The following is a 20,262-nucleotide window of genomic DNA, read 5'->3' as shown; positions in this document are numbered from 1 at the left end:
GCGCTCGTTTTTCCGGGGATCTCGCTAACAATTGAATACCCCCCAAAGAGTGAAAAGATAAGAAATTGTGAGTCAAATGGTAGAAAATCCACCAGCCTCACCATATGATCTTATTGTTATTAGAGTATATATTGTTTATTGTGATAAAAATTTGTCAATAAAGGTCAACAAACCATCTAATTTCTCATTTCATTTAATGAGAAAACTCCTCAGTAAGAAAGTTGTATGCTTAAGCATATTTATTCAGAAAAAGCAGCTTACACATCATATAATTATGAGCTCTAAGCCAATCACATTGTGTAATCACAGCTTAAATTATAATATTGTTAACTGCTAATAAACTTATGCCAGTTTAATGGTTGATTGCAGCTGTCCTTATTGTGTTTGTTAATAAACTTTATGGTTTTAACATAAGCCGTAAAATATCCTACTGATTATCAGTTCACATGTACAGCAATCATTAATAATGCTTGTTTTGCTCCTATATTATATCTATCTATATTAAGAATTCTAAGATATACTGATATAGCTTCTCAAAGTAAATCATTACAGACTTTAACTGGCTGATCTGCCTCAGTAATTTACTTTATTTCATCTCTAACTAGCTGGCTATTGTGAAGATTGGCTGAGCTAATCTGCCTAGGTGGTTGGAGATCAAATGATCATATAGCGAAACGAACGCGGACGCGCATTTCGCTTCTCGCTTTCTCAAGGTATGAAAGGGGATCAGGAGTAAAGAAGATAGTGGAATCCTTTAAACAAGCCAGGAGTCAGGGTAGGTAGAGATATGAGAGCAAATCCATTTAACAAAGTCAAGAGTCAGGAGTGGAGAAGGCAGCAATTCCTATAAACAAACTGGGTCAAATACTAATAGCAAAACAGGTCAGGATACAAGGCACACTAGGTCAAGCAGGAACTATCACCAGCATTAGCATGCTGCAAGGAAGAGGTTTATAAAGGCAGCAGCACCAATCAGAACTGCAGGATGATTAGCTGCATGAGTGTGGAAGGTGACTGCAAACCTAGGGCTGCGAGATTAGGAGCTGAGTAAAGCTTGTAACTATTTGCCTAGCAACCAGTTGAATCAGTGAACTGCAGGAATAATCATACACATAGTAGTAACAGTACTTACACAAATGATAAATCAAACAAACAGAAAGCTCCTATTTCTTAACACTTACACATTAAGTTAAATACAATTGAGAAAAGCGGAGATAAAAATGACTGCTTCTTGATATAAAGAAGCAGTGCACCATGTTAGGCAGTGGCTGCTAAGACAAAATCATTCCTGGGAAGCATAAAAAGCAGGATAAATGCACACAAAGCAAACATAGTATTACAATTGTATAAGCCACAAGTTAAACCTCATCTTTAATATAAGAAGGACATAGGAGAACTTGAGAGGGATCATAATAGTAATAAAGGGAGCGGAAGTTTTAAATTATAATGATAAGTCAGAAAAAAATTGATATTAATATACAGTATATAAATATATTCCAGGTCAATACAAAGACTTGTCTAATAACCTTTTAGAACCTAAAACCATACAGAAGGGTAGAATACCTTACCAACTGGCAACTAACAATGTGGCACTGGTAGTTTTGTTTTGTCTCCCACTGGATAAATGTATTTGTAATGTATGAAACTTTTTTTCATCCTTACTAACTACGTTACTAATTACTATATATCTTGAATTCAAACCACTGAGGTTTAAAGTGGAATCTTCATTTTTATTGTACATCATTTTTTTTACATAGATATATGTAGCGAATGTTTTACACAATTCTCATGTTTGATCAATGGGGCACTGGAGGAACAGCGAGCGTCACTATTGTAGACTCTTTACTATAGCAATGTCAGTCAGATATCCTAAATTCTGATACTTAATGTCAGATCACTGAACAATTCTAAACTTGATGAATTAGGAACTAATTATTTGGAATACCTAGCTACAACCAAACTAGTACTATAAAGTCAATAGCATGTAATAGCAAGACAGTCCAGAGTTGAATTTTTTCTGATAGTTGCTGATGAACAAGTTATTTAGACTCATATATTTGTTAGGGCTAATGGCTACCTAGATAAACTTTTAGAACCAAACAGGATAGAGGTCTTGACCTTTAGCAGCCGCCTTTCCCGTAGAACTGCTTATGTTTGGAGGTATTCGAATGCCACCAGGACTTCACTCTAGAGTAGTAAAAGTTTATCAGTGATAACCATAGCACAAGGTTGAGGGTAACTGGAGTACAGAAGGCAGACACCAGAGACAGTCCAAAGGTCATGGGTAAGTTGCAAAACAGGGAGAGGCCAGAGGTTAGGGCTGGTTGCTAACATGGGTAATCCAAAGACAGGCAGAGGTCAGGTGCAATCAGCATTCAATCAAAGTCCAAAAACAAGCCAGGGTCACAAAAAGAATCAAATCAATAATATAGAGTATCCACAGACAGAGCTGGTCAGCAAATGTGCAGCACACAGGAAGATATAACCATCAGGGAGGCTAAGCCCTCCCTGCCTTATAAAAACATGAGTATCAATGAACAAGGGATAAGCACAGGGGTGCCAATCAGCATCAGGAGACTGTTAATTAAATTACACAAATTGCGCATGCATCCAGCTGCCAGCACTGATTTTGTGAGCGCCCCGGCCATTGCCTTAGCGATGGCCGGTATGACGAGACCAGAAGTGACATCCCAGCTGTTGCTATGAAGGCTGGGACGCGATCCAATGAGAGGGGCAGTGAGCTGTTGCTGCTCCTACCAGTATCTCGCCCCTTGAGGAGGGGTTAAGGAACCCCAACATCCTGGTTTCCTGTGGAATTGTCTGAAGAACTCCTTAATAAGTTTCTCAACATATAAATGCCTCTATGAAACCCAGGCTCATTCCTCTGGATCATGACCCTTCCAGTGCACCAGGAATATAATTTACCCTTGAAATCTCTTGGAGTCAAGAATTTTTTCGACCACATATTCTTGACATCCACGTTGACAGGCTGAGATTTCTGTGGTTGGTGGAGCCTAAACTTGCTTACAGAGATGGCAGGCTTGAGAAGTGAATAATGGAAAGTATGTGGAATCCTCAGCAAATGGTGACGCTATAACCTGAATGCAACAGGATTAACCTGTCTGATGATGGAAAAAGGTCCAATGAACCTAGCGTCAAGCTTCTAACAGGGTTGTCTGAACTTGATAATGCGGATGGAGAGCTAGACTTTTTGACCCACTTTAAAAGAACAAGCAAACATTTTGGACTGGAAAGAGGCTCGGCAGGATGAACCTTTTCCAGATCAACCTGAGACGGGAAGGCGTAGGGTATATCTCCGGGAGACCAGAAGGGTTAAGAGAGGACAAGGTGTTAGATCTAGGATGAAAACCAAAATTGCAGAAAAATGGAGAGATGCAAGTCGTGGAATTACACAAGTTATTATATGGAAACTCTGCCGAAAAAACCAAGGATTAACCCTTTCAGTATGTCCATTGGAATGAGGATGATACATTGATGAGATACTGATGTTAATCCCGAGGAGGGTACAGAAGGACTTCCAGAATTGGGCAACAAATTGGGAGCCACAATGTGAGACAATATCCATGGGAAGGGCATGGAGGTGGAAAATATGCTGAATAAAGAGTAGTGCAAGATTCTTAGTACTTGGAAGCTTGGTCAAGGGAATGAAATGAGACATCTTACTGAATTAGTCTACCTCCACCCATATGGTGTTGTGGAAAATAATGCCCATCGTGCTTGTCTGGAATTCAACTGCTTCGCAGTTTTGATGTACAAGAGGTTTTTGTGAGATTACATGAACAGCTCCCTCTAGCCAATGACGCCACTCTTCAAAGGCCCATTTAAATGGCAGAAGTTTACGATTGTAATTAGCTTCAGCAGCAGAGAATTTGCGCAAATAAAAAGCACAGGAATGCAGTCTGTGATCACGGGGGTCCTTCTGGGATGAGACAACGCCAGCACCTACATCATCGACTTCCAGTGCAAACGGTAAATCCAGATTGGGATTTCTTAGGACAGGAGCAGAAATGAATGCCCTTTTGAGGGTTTTAAATGAGGCTATAGCTTCTGGAGATCAACTGCTGGAGTCTACTCCTTTGCAGGTAAGAGCCGTAATGGGAGTCGCCAAATCAGAAAAGGCATAGATAAATCTTTCGTAATAGTTTGCATAGTCCAAGAACCTCTGGATGGCTTTCAGATTAGTAGGATGCACCCAATCCAGAATGGCTTTAACTTTTTGAACTTTGCTAGGATCCATGGAGACATTACGTATCCAAGAAGTTAAACTCTTTGGACTTCAAACTTGCATTTTTCAAGTTTGGCGAAGAGGTGATGCTCTCTGAGTCTAAGGAGGACCTGTTTGACATAAATACGATGCTGTGGCAGAGACTAACAATATATCAGGATGTCATCCAGGTACACTACAACAAACTAGCCTAGGAAATCATAGAGGACTTCATTGATAAGTTCATGGAAGGCAGCGGGCTCATTTCAATGGCCGAAAGGCATGCCCAAGTATTCATAATGGCCAGCTTGGGTGTTAAACGCAGTCTCCATTCATCTCCCTCTGTAATACGGTTGAGGTTATATGCTCAGTGTATATCAATCTTAGTGTAAATAGTAGCACCCTTAAGCTGATTGAACAAGAACGAGATGAGAGAGTGGATAGGTGTTCTTTGTAGTAATCTTGTTAAGGCCCCTAAAATCAATGCAAGGATGCAGACTGCCATCCTTCTTGGGTCCAAAAAAGCATCTGGCATCCCCTGGAGGCTTTTAAGGCCTAATAAAGCCATCATGCAGATTCTCCTCCATGCATTCTTGCGTTGCCTTGGTATCAGGACCGAAGTGTGAATACAATCTCCCTTTCCATAATTTAGATCCTGGAATTAGATCGATGGCACAAAAGTCACGGTGAGGAGACAGAGAGTCAGCCACTTTTTTGAAAACACATCCTGAAATTCAGTATAAGGTGATGGAAGCTGTTCAAAGAATAGCTGCAGGATCTGGAGAGTCAGGGTCAGATAGGTTTGAGAGCAATGGGAGCACCAGCGAACAATCTCTCCTTTGTTCCAATCAATAACTGGGTTATGGAGATGGAGCCAGGGTTGACACAGGATAAGTGGAACAGAGGTGCAGTTAATAAGATAGAACAGTAAGGTTTCAGAATAGAGAGTTCCCACTGTTAGTTGTAATGGAGGTGACTCGTAGAACATTTTGCCACCGGTTAGAGGACCTCCATCCAGGCCACATACTGTGATAGCAGTGTTGATTTCCACAAGAGGAATCCCAAATGACTTGGGAAACCCAATGTCCAGAAAGTTACCAGCAGCACCACTGTCTAAGAATGCCAAGAAAGCGGCGGAGCATGAATCGAAGGCAATATAAGCGGGAACCAGTAAAGCATTTTTGGAAGAAATGAGCTGTAGGCCTAGATGTACCTCTTCCGCATTCTCTAGGCCTAGACTTTTCTCGACTTATTTGGACAAGAGCAAAGAAGGTGGCTTTTGTTGCCGCAGTAAAGGCAAAGACCCAGGGTCCACCTTATAGTCCTCACTGTCGATGAAAGATGGTATGCCCCTAACTGCATGGATTCCACTCCTTTCACTGGTGCAGAGAAAGAGGCAGAAGTAACGAAGGAGGAAGGCGCTTCTTTTTTCTTTCTCTCGTTGATATGTCTATCAGTTTTGATAGCACGTTGCATAAAGGTTTCCAAGGAAGCAGGGGAAGGGTATTGTATCAGACCTGTAATCTGTTTGGACAATCCAAGACGAAACTGACTGCATTAGGCAAGATTATGCCATTCGCTCTCAGTAGACCATTGCCTAAACTCAGCACAATATTCCTCAGCAGGGCACTTGTTTTAGAGATCTGTGATGGGACTCAGCCGAGGCCACCTGATCCAGGTCATCATAGAGTAGACCTACAGTGTTTAAAAATGCATTAACTGATTGAAGGGTAGAACTGCTTGGGTTCAGGCCAAAGGCCCAGGTCTGAGGGTCTCCCTGGAGGAGAGAGATCTCAATTCCCACTCTCTATTGCTCAGAGCCTGAGGTGTGGGACCTTAGACGGAAATACAGTTTGCAACTCTCCCTGAAGTTACGCAACAAGGTGAGGTCAACAGAAAAGCGATCCAGGAGGTTGAGCTTAGGCTCCACAGATGGTGACAGCTCCAAGCAGCGCTGTGATGATTGGCTGGTTGCTCGGTGAGCTGACTTCTTAGTACATTCATGAGTGGCTATGATGTGGGTGGCACTTTGAAGTCAGAGGACCTCATTTATGAGGCACACTAGATACACAGCACCAACTGCTTTAGGTTTGCACTGGGACACCTAGGTCAGTCGAAGACAACCTTATACACTTCAGGGGCTGCATGAGAGGCCCTCCAACCTTCGAAAGACATGCAGCAAAAGCAAAAAAACAGTGTTCCTATTCTGTATATATTAAGGAATGCCCTTACTCTGATCAACCATTCCTGTTGGAAAATGGCAAAGGCCACCATTTTGTACAACAAACTAAAGTAGATGTTGGCAGAAATTAAGGTGAATCCGAGCAAAGTGAATTATAATGACACCAAAGTAGATTTCATGTTAACCTTGGCAATTTTGCCCTTTGTACATGATGCCCAGAATTTCTAAAACGTCAGTTTTTCTAAGGCTGGGAGCACACTATATAAAATTTCCACCGATACGATATCCTTAATGATTTTACCAACGATTAAAACAAGAAAATCCCAATCAGCATGAAGATTCATGTGTTCACATTAAACACATTTCACACTCTACACACTCCGTAGAGGTCTATGGTCACTGCCGGTAATCAGTGCATACACACTGCAGAATCAGCACAACATTGTTCCATTGTTGAACAAGATTTTTAGTTCAGTTTAAAAATCAAATGAAATGATAATCGTTCATTGTTGCAACGTACATACTAATGCGATATTGGGCCGAACGCTTGTTTATCTTTTGGCTGGTAACATAATTAGTTGAAAACACTGTATTGTGCATTCAGCCTAAGTTAGGGTTATAGAAGATCCTATGTCAATCACCAAAAGTGAAACTAAGACTGATCATCCACTAAATTGATATTGGGAGATTGCCTAAACATGAATGTTTAGCATTGGTTTTCAGGTATTTGGTCCTCCTTTACCCCTAAATCCCTTTCTGACTTCGATTCCTAGTGTCATTCAAACCAAGCACCTATAGTGGCTGAGTTAGATGATTGTATGTTTCTGCACTCAGCTATTCATGCCTTGCTTTGCCACTGCCCACAAGTGCGCTTAACAGTGTGTTATATCCCTAATTACATATTCAAGACAATAATAATAATAATGCTATGAATAATTGGGGTAATCAAGAAATTAAAAGATAAGAGCATTTATTTACAGTGGCTGAATGATCCACACAGACAGGGTTGTCAATGTCTGTAGCAGAGTTTCTCAATTTCATTTCTCAAGTACCCCCCACAAATCATGTTTCTGAGGATACTTCACAGCAAGGATAACTGTGGTAATTACTTACCAGGCCAAACAGATTAATTTGTGCATGATTGAGAAACCATATTTTTGTTACACTTACACTCCTTCTTTATACTTACGTCTTATAAATCCTGGCTTGGGACTAATACATTATGTGTCCCTGTGGCTGTGTAGTGGAAAGGGTAACCAGTCATTACATCACAGCATTAAATAAGGTTCTAGCACCAATATAACATCTTATTTGATTAACAATATCCACAGACTTTTGCTGTCAACATAAAAATAGAGATTTGTGCATTTATTCTGCACATGTAGGACCTAATTCATTAAGGTAAGTAAAAAAAAACCGAGTAAGTTATCTTCTGGACAAAACCATGTTACAATGCAAAGGGTGCAAATTAGTTTATTATTTTGCACATATGTTAAATACTGGCTGTTTTTTCACACAAATACTTGATTTGTACACTGAAATTTAAAGTACATTTTATTACATGCCCTATTCAACTATAAATCTGTCCCCGCGTTTTAATTTTTACCTCCCCCGCAAATGCAACATGGTTTTGCCAAGGTGCAAAGTTACTCATTTTTTTGGTTTAGTTTTCTTAATGACTCAGGCCCATAGAATCACACTAACATCTAATTTACAGCAGACACAATTCATCATACTAACAAAGTACACTTCAGCTATTTCCTGTCATATATTTCTAAACTTATTTTGTTTCTTTTTAGCATAATTCATCATACCCAGAATAAAGGTGTGAACATCCAAAGTCTATGTAAATTAAAAGGTCATACATTCTTGTTTCTACAATAGTAAATAATTGTAGTCACTTCTTCACCAGATAATTATAGGTCGGCTGCCAAGTTTTCCACTCTAGAGAAGACCAGAGAAAGAATAAGCATATTTTACCGTATACTCAAAGAAAAAAAACACAATAATTAGCAAGTGATGTTTTCAGATACTAGAGATTATATACTAAAATTATTCACCTGTCTGTAGCCATTTTTCCCAAGTGCACAAAATCAAATTCAATTGCATGTTGACAACTGCTGGTGATGTAACTACTTACTTCTGACCCACTGAGCACCCCTCATTAAATTGTTATTTCCTTACAATTTTAGTTAGATTGGATTTTACAAATAAGTTTTCCAATATTAGCTTATCTATTTATTATTATTTTATTGCATGTAAGATTGCAATGTTCCATTTTACTTGCATACTACTAAATATGGACCAAGGCAATCTACAATGGAAAGAACCAATAAAGTATAATTTAAAGCACAATGAAAACATTAGAGATGAGCTGTTCAGAGTCAGAGAAATCCGACAGATCCGAGATTTGGGGTTCTGAGCAGTTACAAAACACGACTCAATTCTTTGCTCCAAAAACGGAGCTGAAAACGAGACAAAATTTAATTTCCAGGAAAATATGGAACCAAAACGCTTGATATACAGGAAGTACATCATTGCACGCCCAGTTAATGTGTTCCAGCTGGAACGCATACCGCCTGAGGGTGCATTTGTTCATAGTGGAGGTGCATTATTACACCTCCTTGGTACATGTGTTAGGTACTCGTGGGGAATACACACCTGCTAGGCAGGTGTCACAGTGACTCACCTAGGAATCACTGAGTTTGGTTGTTATCGTGAAAACCCGCTTGTGTACTTCTGGTTTTGGCACTTAGTGGTTTGGTACTTCCAGGTTTGGAGTGTCTCATAGAGATCACTAAAGAACCAGGAAACCATCGCCTGATAAATTTAGCAAAGATATGCAGACTATCACCTTTTGGACGTAGCCAATGTACAATAAGGATGTGTTAAGGGCGGCTAATATAGATATGGCTGATTCAAGTTCTCTTAAGTACGTGTTTTTTAGACATGCCATTTGAACCAGCTACAGGGAAGGTGTAAGTAGTGATGACTACACTGCATTACTTTAAACCCAAGTTGCATTCAGGTTATGTCCCAAGATAAATCAGGCCTATTATGTCCAATGCCAAATTTAGATATTCATACAGTAGGTACTTTGACTTTGGTATTTAGTGAAAATAGTACTACATACAAAGATCAGGACGATTCTTAACAAAGAGATCTCTTAAATGACTGACTTTTGTCTGGCAGTGTCTGGTACAGCTAGTATTATCTTTAAGATGTCTGAAAAAAACATGCTGGTTATCTGGTTATTCTGAAAACTTCCTATTTAGTGCATCTTTCTATGAGATCCAAGCAGACATCTTTCCAGTAATGTATACTTGCCAACATTTAAAATGGTTCTTCCGGGAGCTGCCAGGGAGAGGTGGGCGTGTAGGGGGCGGGGTCCCGAAAATCGCGTCATTTTAGCCCCGCCCCCGTGACGTAATGACGCAAATCGCGGCGTTTGAACCGAATTCTGCCCACTTCACTAGGAAGTGGGCAGATCAGGGAAATTGCCACACTCTCCCGGACGTTCCGGGAGAGTTGGCAAGTATGGGCTAATGTCACAGTAGAAAAGTTTTCCTATTAGACATTTTCATGTAGATAAGTTTAGAAATTGTAATACCGAAAAGTAACTCATCAATAGCAGAATAAATATGTAAGATTAAACGTAGGGAGCGATATATTGTTTGCCACAAATGTGTAGTATCGTTTCAGGAAGTTATAAATCTGTTATGTGATGTCAAACACATACAAAAAGCAGATAACTCTGATCTCAGTTTTGTAAGCCTAATAACATTGCTTATATGAAATAATAGATTGGACTGGACTTTTTACTTTGTTTGGTTGCACAGATACCAGTAAGGGACTTATAAGACACACTACAGTGTTGTCAGCCGAGTATTGGATCAATCAAACTATAAACGAACATTCGGCCCGATATTGCATTAGTTGATACGCTCCAGCGTATGGAACGACATCCTTTTAATCTTGCAGCGTTTATGCACTTAGACTGAGTACACACACAACAGAAATTTTTGACCTATGTGTTATCTACAATGACTGTACCTAAGACTGGAAGAAAAAAGAAGTCCCGATCAGCATGCCAATTCATGCATACACACTATACATGTTTCATAAGATTTACCTTTAGATCTGTGCTCTTCATCTTTCATAACCGTCAGCTGAAAAGATCATGACTCTGTAAACTGCATAGAGATCCTGATCGTGAGAGCATACACACTGCAGGATTGTAAGGATATCATTCCATAGCTGAACGAGATTCATAGTTCTGCTGAACAATCAAACCAAGTGATGATCGGTGCTTTGGAATGACTATCGTTCATCATCTAAGTGTACACACTAATTCGACATCAGGCTGAATGGTAGTCCATCGGGTGATTGGCCCGATAATTGGCTGGAAACACTATAGTGTGTCCCCAGCCTTAGTCTTAACAAAATATCTTCTGACAAACCTAAGAGGTTATAAAAAGATAAATAATATAGATAAATAAGAAACAAAAAGAATAACACACAAAGCATAGGAGCATGAAGATATGGTCTCTCACAAAATAAATAAACAAATAGGTCCATATAATTTAAATAAATTCAGGTTGTAAATTATTGTGAATTTATGGTATAATGCATGCATGCTACATAACATAAATTATTTTCCGTTACCAGTGGGCCCTTGTAATTGGATTCATACCCCAGGTCTATAACACTTTATTATTACATTTTTTTAACACTTCATATTATTACATTATTTTAACACTTAGTTTTAGATTTCAAAAACAGCATTGCTTATATATGACAGATGTCTAATATAGTTTAAATGTTAATATTTTAAATGGGTTTATGACTATGGTGCAAATTTAAATGTCCACAGCTCACTTAGCTCCATTGTACTTGCTTTAGCTCTCTACTCACAATTATGCTCAAATCCCAGTACACAATTAGATTGTCCCTCTACTCAAAAAAAAAAGTAGTCAAGTTATTAACACTGTCTGGACATCAATAACCCTCAATGTCACATTTTAAATATGGATTATTTAATAAAGAGATTATTTCTCTACAATATACCAGTGTAACACTGAGCAGGCTGGCCGCAGGGGTGTATGCTATTGATTGCAGTTCTCAGTGACCAAATGGCGTTGCAGTGTCTATAAGCTCACAACAGGTCGTGGATGAGGAGTTCACTCACCAGAGGTCGACCCAGAAGAATCCCTTCCTGGCACACATAAATTCCTAATTGGCACATGTATTGACAATCTTAAGGAGGATGAAGGAATGATGTGAGACTGTATGGTTGGGAAATAATAGGATAAATCAATAGGGTCAAACATAATAACAACTCTGTCTAAACACTTGCAAGCAGCAAACAGATATTCAATGCTATTACCACACTTGCACAATAAGCTTCATAATGAGTATTCACTATGATGTTTTAATTAATTGTAGCACAACTCTTATATTCATTAATTACCAATAGTATTGCTAATTTCATACTCACTATTCTAGACATGTGACTCCTTCTCCAAACAATATATATAGACCGGTGTATAAAATCACTAATAGTGATAGTACATGTCTATGTACATTGTTTCACTTAGCTCCGGTTATACTTGGTTAGAAGGGTGGAGGGGGAGTGCAGTAGGTGTTTCTCAATCATCCACAGGCTCTCCCGATATTATCCAGTTAATCATAGGTGATAGAGGGTGTAATTAGTTTCTGTTGCAGCAAACAACTATACAATATAGATTTTGCGCATGTTTTGATGAATACTATATATATATAAAAATGCATATATATATATATATATATATATATATATATATATATAAATGTGTGTATATATATATATATATATATATATATATATATATATATATATATATATATATATATTAAAGACTGTGGCACTAGGCCTTACCACAGTATTTTGGTATGCTAGTTTTTGTAGGAACCAGCATTACACACAATCAGGAGGTCTAGTTGAGTGCTTCTCACAGTGTCTGTTCCTCTAGTGCTTTATACCAGCTTTTCTGAACATTCACTGGAATTCAGAGCCTCCCTTTTTGACCCCAGGTTTACTTGAAACTTCATCCAGGCTCCCTCAGAAATCAGTTGCCCTCTTTGGGGTGTGGTACATATGTTCGACAGTTACACGATCGACATTTATTTGGTTGACAACAAAGTATAGACATGGTTGTAAAGTTGACAATAATGACATTGACAGTATTATTAGGTCAACAATTTAAATGTTTACAGTATTAATAGGTTGACATTTCAAATGTAGACAGTATTATTGGACAATAATAGCCCTAACCCTAACCCTGTCTCTAACTCTATCCCTAACCCTAACCCTAACCACATAATTGGCCTGAGTCATTAAGGAGAGCAAAGCAAAAAAAGGAGTAAGTCTTCTCCTGGACAAACCATGTTATAATGCAAGGGATGCAAATTAGTCTATTATTTTGCACCCAAGTTAAAACTGGTTTTTTATGTAGCACACAAATAATTGATAGCTTTATTTTTACAGTGAAATTTAAAGTTGATCTAGGACATTAACTACCCCAACTATAAATCTGTCCCCACGTTTTAAATTAACCTACCACTTCAATGCAACATGGTTTTGCCCAGATGCAAAGTTACTCATTTTTTATGCTTTGCTCTCCTTAATGACTCAGGCCCAATATGTCTTAATTTTTCTCCTACAAGCCTGATCATAAGGTCTAATAACACCACATTAGCACTTGTATACTGTACGTTTTTTTCTAATGTCCATATAATCCACATTACATTTATCTGTTCTTTTCTATCTTAGTATTATAATGTGCATATTACTATTGCCAATCACTGTTTATGACTTCTTTCTATCTTCCCCAGGTGTTCCTTCTCATCTCTTCCTTTGGTTCCCAAAACTCTTAAAGTTCAGTTCTCCTGTATCCTCGTGATCAAGATACATAGTTAAATATATATTAGTAAAGGGGTCACTAGAGGACTCAGTAAGAGGCTCAGCAAGAGGCAGATGATCTTTCTAAAGCAAAGGACCAGTTAGCAATGGACATGAGGTTTGCAAGATTCCAACAGACAGGAGCTTGGGAGCTCTGGAGAGTTCAATACTATAGAGAGACTGTAAGAGAAGCTGCCAGAGGACCAGTTGAAGATGGACAATATGCTTGTCCCAGAAGAGCTGTTAGAGAGGAGTTCAGAGTCCTGTGTTTGTAAGAAAGAGAGAGAGCGAAACAGAAGTAACCGTGTTATAAAAGAGAGGTGCCAAGAAATGAGTGAAGCCCTGAATGGGTCTAGGAGCTTGTAGTTTTCTTGAAACCAATGTTATTTTGCTGTACAGTTGATGCCAATTAAACCATAAATCTTTACAACCATCACAATACACATATACTATATATATATATATATATATATATATATATATATATTCTTTTTTTAGTACAATTTTATTTTGCTGTTCCACAGTAAGATTGGCAATAACTGTCATTTGTCACTTGGACTATGCATCCTTTATATACCTACATTACACCACTTTCTTTTTCTTTGGCCTTCTTCATGTCCATCTTTGAACCTTCTAAACTCTGCTCCCAGAATAAATAATAAAACACACAAAGAAGACAAGTTTGCCAAGTTCAGATACTGTTGAAATATTGCACCATCCATAACCTCAAAATTCATCTTTGCAGAGAGCCTCTTCAGCTTTTTGGAAAGTAGCCTCCTGCAGTGGTCGCTCACAATGTTCCCAGCTGTGCTAAATACTCTTTCATAGTATATATTGGAGAGTGGGCAGCTTAAGTACACCGTAGCTAATTTGTACAAGGGGCTCTAAATTCCCTTTTTCTCCTCCCAGAATTCAAAGGGACTGCTAATTTGTACATTATCATTAAAGTAATCCTCCATCTACAAATGCAAAGTGTATCAGATTGAGATGTTGTAGAGGTGTCCATATGTTGTAATAATCTTTTACATTGGTGTGTGGTATTGACTCATCATCAGAGTGACTCTTAGAGAAGGTAAGTGTTCTTCTGGTAGTAGCATTTTTAGGAGAAGCTGAAGCAGGGGTCATGTCACGTGCAACTTGAGACATCAGCTTCCTCACAAGGAGCTATTTGCATCTCTTAAGATTTATGTCAGTTGGAAAGAAAGATATTACATATGTCTTAAACCAAGGTTCAAACATGGTTTCCAAAATGTAGTGATTCAATTTCAAGATATTGTAAGAACTTGGTTCCTGGGGAAGTGAATAAAGAACTCAATCTACACGGTCAACATACATAACAGAATCATTTACTTTAATATCCACCTTCAACTTCTCTTGCTGCTTTTCCAGTAGTTTGATTACTGTTATGACTTGACTCAGGGTGGTTGTGCATGAACTCACTAGAGTTGCTATAATTTCAAATGGTTTGAAGGACTTACATAAATCCAAAAGGGTCCTCCCATCATCATCATTTATTTATATAGCGCCAACATATTCTGTAGCACTTTACAATTTTGGACAAACAAACTAATAAACAAACTGGGTAAAACAGCAAAGAGGTGAGAAGGCCCTGCTCACAAGCTTACAATCTATGGGACTATGCTGGAGTGCTCTCTGTATCTCATAGCTTTATGTGTAGGACCTTATGGCTTTTTGCTGTTTCTCCAGTTGCTTCACTGACAAATAAAGTTCTAATGTCATAATTGCACAGTCTAAATGAGCCACACCCACAATGGGCCCAATCTTGCCCATAATTTTCTTTCCACTCCCCTTTGCCAAACACATGTCCTCATACTGATGGACCATGACCCATTTGGGAGTGTTCCCTTTTGGAACTGTCCAACCAAAGACACCTAAATTAACATTATTGTCGGGAAATAATTCTACCATTATGTTAAAGTATCTGGCACCCACATGAAGGCATTGGATAGATGTTCTTTATTTTTATAAAATAGGGCTCCTTGTCCCGGTTGCCGGTCCCAGTCAGTGTTGAAGTGCAATCTAGTCTTTGTTGCAATGATGAAAACTGTATTGCTTTGTTTTTCTACTACTTTGTGAAATCATACAGAGGTAGAGTGGAGGTGTTGAGTGTACATTTTTCACTGGGATCCAGAAAGATATTTTTACACCTCTGCTAGGTAGTTTCCTTCTGTTCAGACCAAGGGGTAAATGTATGAACATGCGGGTTCTTCAACACCCGCGTGTTCAGCGTGTTCGGCGATTAAATTTCAAGCAGCGCTGCATTGTAAAGGGAAGTTTCCCTTTACAATGCAGCGCCGCTTGAAATTTAATCGCCGAACACGCGGGTGTTGAAGGACCCGCATGTTCATACATTTACCCCCAAATGATTAAAAAAAAAAATTATTCGCAGGCAAGACAAAAATACATTCCTCCCTTTTTATATCAATCATTTCTTTATTTTCTGCAAATTTACAGTTAGAGATAAAGTTGTTGAAAACGAAAGGAATCCTATCAAATGCTTTGGCAATAGTCTATTTTAAACGTTCACATTCTGCAAAAATTATTTGGAATTTCTTACTTGACATTATAAAACTCGTTTTCTTGCAAATAAACTTCTTCCAAGACATGAAATCACATTTAAAAAATGTGTTTCTAAAATTCCGGAGCCTGCTTGCCGTCTAAAGACTTTACAGTTGGGAACCAGAAATTTTAATGCAGAGTTAAGATGGGAAGGATAAAAGAGCAGACTTGAATTATTGCATTTGCACCAGAGAGGCTTTATGCATTTATGCATCCACATATTCTTCTACCAAAGCTCAAGACTGTAGCTTATGTAGTCGCGCAATTTTTTTGTTGTCTTTGTTAAATCTTCTTTTATGCTCTTTCAAAAGGACAAATAAGAAGTTTATATTTATTTAAAATGGAAAATTGTGGAAGAAATACAACTGCTGGATAAGTGTTTTTGTCTTCCAAAAGCGAGCAGCCTGTGTAAATTCTGTGAATGTGTATTTATTTCTGTCATTGCCACTGGTGACCAATAAACCATAATAAGTATTGATACTTACATTCAGCACATGAAGATAAACATAGACTGGTTAGAGCCAAAAGCACAGTAATTTATTTACTCCGCCGCACATTCAATCCCTCAAAACTAATTTGATGCCAAGTGCATCCAGTGTAGCGTATGTTTCCTTAAGAAAAAGAATTATTAGAACACAAGGACGAACATGTTCCGGACATTAAAGGGAAAAAAATGCTACTGCCAAACGCATTGCAGAGATTGAACTAAGATCATTCATTCTTATGTAAAGTTTGCCCCCCCCAGTGCTTCCAAGGTCAGTTTCAGATTGGCTTACCAGCCACATAAGTGCTGCTCATGCAGATTAAAGTTGCTTGGGGGCAGCTGGCTTCAACTTGCAGAGACATCTCATCTTTTTTCTTTTTCATTTGCAAGTAAAAATAAAACGCTCTGTAAGGACATTTCCTCCTCACAGTTCTCTGTTTTATTATTTCTATTATTATTGTTGCTCTTCTTATTATTATTTTTGTTATACTCCTACACTATTGACACACTAAAAGAAGGTTATGTTATAATTTTTTGCAATATTAATATCAAGGCAATAAATAAGAAGTGCGATAACGGCACGGATGAGTATTAAATTTAGACTCATGACGGATTAAGGTCAGGTATAGGGGTGGTCCTTATTTCATATATTCCAGAACACAGGCTTGTCTAGCTGTTGCTAGGAATGTTGAACTGTAATCCACCATTATCATCAGGGAAGTCATTGTAAAGGTGTAAATACACAAATAAAGAATGCAGGTCACTCGTGTATAATAAAAAGGGCATCTATGAACATGCTTAAGGAAACAGCCACTGCAGCAAATCCACAATAAATTTGATGTATGAAAACAATGTGTATTCACGGACGTAGGGAAAAAATCCAAGGTTATATTTATCATTTTGGACTTTAAAAGTGTCTTTATCGAATGGAGATTTTCTTTTACAGATATAGAAATTACTATTTGTATACCTTTTGTGTTTTGTTGTTTTGTTTTTACTGTCTTAGTTCTTAGCACATGCTCTAAATCCGTCATCTCTTACATGCTCAATATGGACATTAAACATTACAGTGAATCTATTCGGTGGGCGCAAGCCTCAGTGTGTCTGTCAAAATTTGGTCTTCCTTCCCAAATTTTAAACTAAGCTTTGTTCTAGTTATCTTCCCTCTCCGTGTTTCTGTTGTAGCTGTTGCTCATACTGACCTACTGTGACCGTTACTGGTTAACTACAGGAGGGGAGAGGTCCAATGCAATGACTAAACTGATATCTGACTACTGATTGAATGGTCAAAACACTTGTTTAATAAGTAACCAGTTGCTCTTTGAGTCAAGACCAGCTAGCACCCCTCTTTCCTACTATGTATTAACTGTTTCATTTAAGCCCAGGTACCAAATTGAGCCCCATGTGCCCACCCTTTCCCTCCAAGTAACAGAATCTATGTTTAACAAACTGTAAATAGCTGTGAATCACCTAGGAAACACGAGAGGTGCAGAGAGTTAAAATAGTCTTGGCTTGGAGAAGGAGCACCTTGTGGTGTGGCTCTTCTATCAACAATCCTGGACTGAGGATTGTTGCTCTCATCAGGCTGTGTTATTTGGGATCTGGACTCTTTACCTGTAAACTAGTGTAAACGCACTGGTCAAAGCACATGCAGATCTTCCGGTGGTGATATTGCCCGTTTTCTGAGCATAGTGGCAGAAGAGGGAAATCAGAACTTAGGGTGTGATGATAACAAAGATATATCCAGGAGAAGTACCCAGGAGGAGTACCCAAGAGACACTAATGCCAGGGAGGTTACCAGGGGGCCTAGGATATCAGAACATCCAACCACTGCACTTCAATATGATATACTAATTACCACTCTCAGGTAATGCCTTCCTTAAGGGCACCAGGTGTGCAGGTAAAAAAAAAAATAAGAGACACACTGAGCTAATGTGTATATATCACATCAACTACCACTTTAGAACCGCCTCTTTCATTAAATTAAAATGTGTATTATTCTTCTTAAATACTTTAGCCAGATTCATGGCTCGAAAATATTGAGAGCGGGAGAAGATCGAAACTGCCTTTATTGGGCAAAGTGCAACTGGAAAGCGCGAAGTGTGTCCAGTTAAAAATAATAGAATAAACCTAAATCTGTGTCATTTCAAGACTTTTTTCAAAGTTAAAATGTACTTTAATTTCATAAATCTCGCTCTTCAAGATGAACTCATTTATACTGTTCAACAAAACCAGGCACACTGGTGCACCTACTGTTCTAAGCAAGGAATGCCCCACGTACATATTACATCGCCAATCAGCTGGTTGGTCCACAAATCCATAACCTATAATAGAAATCTATGCAAAGCTGCTCTAACGAAGGATAAATAAAAAAAGAGGATATTGCTGTACCTCAGCCATATTGTGCATTGTAAATAGAGATGGTCAGGCTCGGTTCCCGAGAAGTGAACACACCTGAACTCAGCAGATCCGAATACCCAGCCGAGCCAGCTCTGTACTTTTGCGCGCCCTCGGAATTGAAAACGGGGCAAAACATCATCATTACCTCATCGGATCTCGCGTATTTTGATTTCTAAAAGTACTGCCCACCATGGTGATCGAGCGCGATATCACAGAGGGACACAGAAGGGGTAGCAGAGTTCTAGTTAGTCTGTAGAGCAGTTGGGCAGCATCATGAGTAGAATAGAAAGAGGAGGGATAGCAGTGTTCTTTAAAGTCTACAGTGACATTCAGGAGAGCTCCATTGCTAATTGTCATTACAAATACTAGAGCTGAGAGGGTTGGTGTAAATCTGCAGTCAAATTGTATGGTGTTATATAGATAACACACAAAGAGAAGAGCTCCATTGCTCCATTGCTAATTGTCATTGGTGAAATACAAATACTAGGGCTGGCAAGCTTGGTGTAAATCTGCAGTCAAATTGTATGGTGTTATATACAGTCAAGTCCATAAATATTGGGACATCGACACAGTTCTCATATTTTGGGCTCTGTACACGAGGGAATAGCCCACACATGTCCATGGTTTTGAGTCGATTGTCCTATTACTTTTGGTCCCTTAAAAAGTGGGAGGCACATATTGAAACCGTTGTAATTCCTACACCGTTCACCTGATTTGGATGTAAATTCCCTCAAATTAAAGCTGAAAGTCTGCAGTTAAAGCACATCTTGTTTGTTTCATTTCAAATCCATTGTGGTGGTGTATAGAGCCCAAAATATGAGAATTGTGTTGATGTCCCAATATTTATGGACTTGAATGTAGGCTACACACAAAGAGGAGAGCTCCATTGTTCTATTGCTAATTGTCATTGCTGAAATACAAATACTAGGGCTGGCAGGCTTGCTCTTCTGAATTTGCAGTCAAATTGTACAGTGTTATATAGGTTACACACAAAAAGGAGAGCTCTATTGCTGCATTTTTAATTGTCATTGCTGAAATAGAAATAATAGGGATGGCATGCTTGGTCTAAATCTGCAGTTACATTTTACTGTACCATAGCTCACTCAGAAACAGGAGAAGTTCTGAAACAGAAATTGTAATAATTGGGCTGTCAGTGTTCTTAAAAGTCTCCAGTGACATTGTACTGTGCCATAGCTTATACAGAAACAGGAGGGGTGGCATTGTTCTTGTCACTCTCCAGTCTCAGTCATGATGATACTAATCCCTCTACCTCATGTGCTGAAGCCTATGTTCAACTGCATAGTGGTTTTAAGTCAGGGAAGCAAAAATGTAAATAAAATCTTGTACCTTTTAAAGAAAAACACCTCTCTAATAAAGGTGAAAGTTTACTGTAGAAAAACATAAAATTGGCAAGATGCCATTCTACCCAAAATATTACCAAGCATACCAGC

At 38.6% G+C, this 20,262-nt stretch overlaps 1 long non-coding RNA gene across 1 annotated transcript in view; it reads left to right on the top strand.

Annotated features, from left to right (window-relative positions):
* LOC142100052 (uncharacterized) overlaps positions 1–15,600 on the top strand; it is a 97,864-nt gene extending 82,264 nt beyond the window's left edge. Inside the window, exon 6 of the long non-coding RNA XR_012678673.1 lies at positions 13,281–15,600. This is a non-coding gene — a long non-coding RNA (uncharacterized LOC142100052). The remainder of the gene's footprint in view (positions 1–13,280) is intronic.
* Positions 15,601–20,262: the final 4,662 nt, after the last annotated feature.

Source organism: Mixophyes fleayi, chromosome 8 (genome assembly GCF_038048845.1).
Source record: "Mixophyes fleayi isolate aMixFle1 chromosome 8, aMixFle1.hap1, whole genome shotgun sequence".
Taxonomy (NCBI): Eukaryota; Metazoa; Chordata; class Amphibia; order Anura; family Limnodynastidae; genus Mixophyes; species Mixophyes fleayi.
This window is presented reverse-complemented; position numbering and strand designations above follow the sequence as displayed.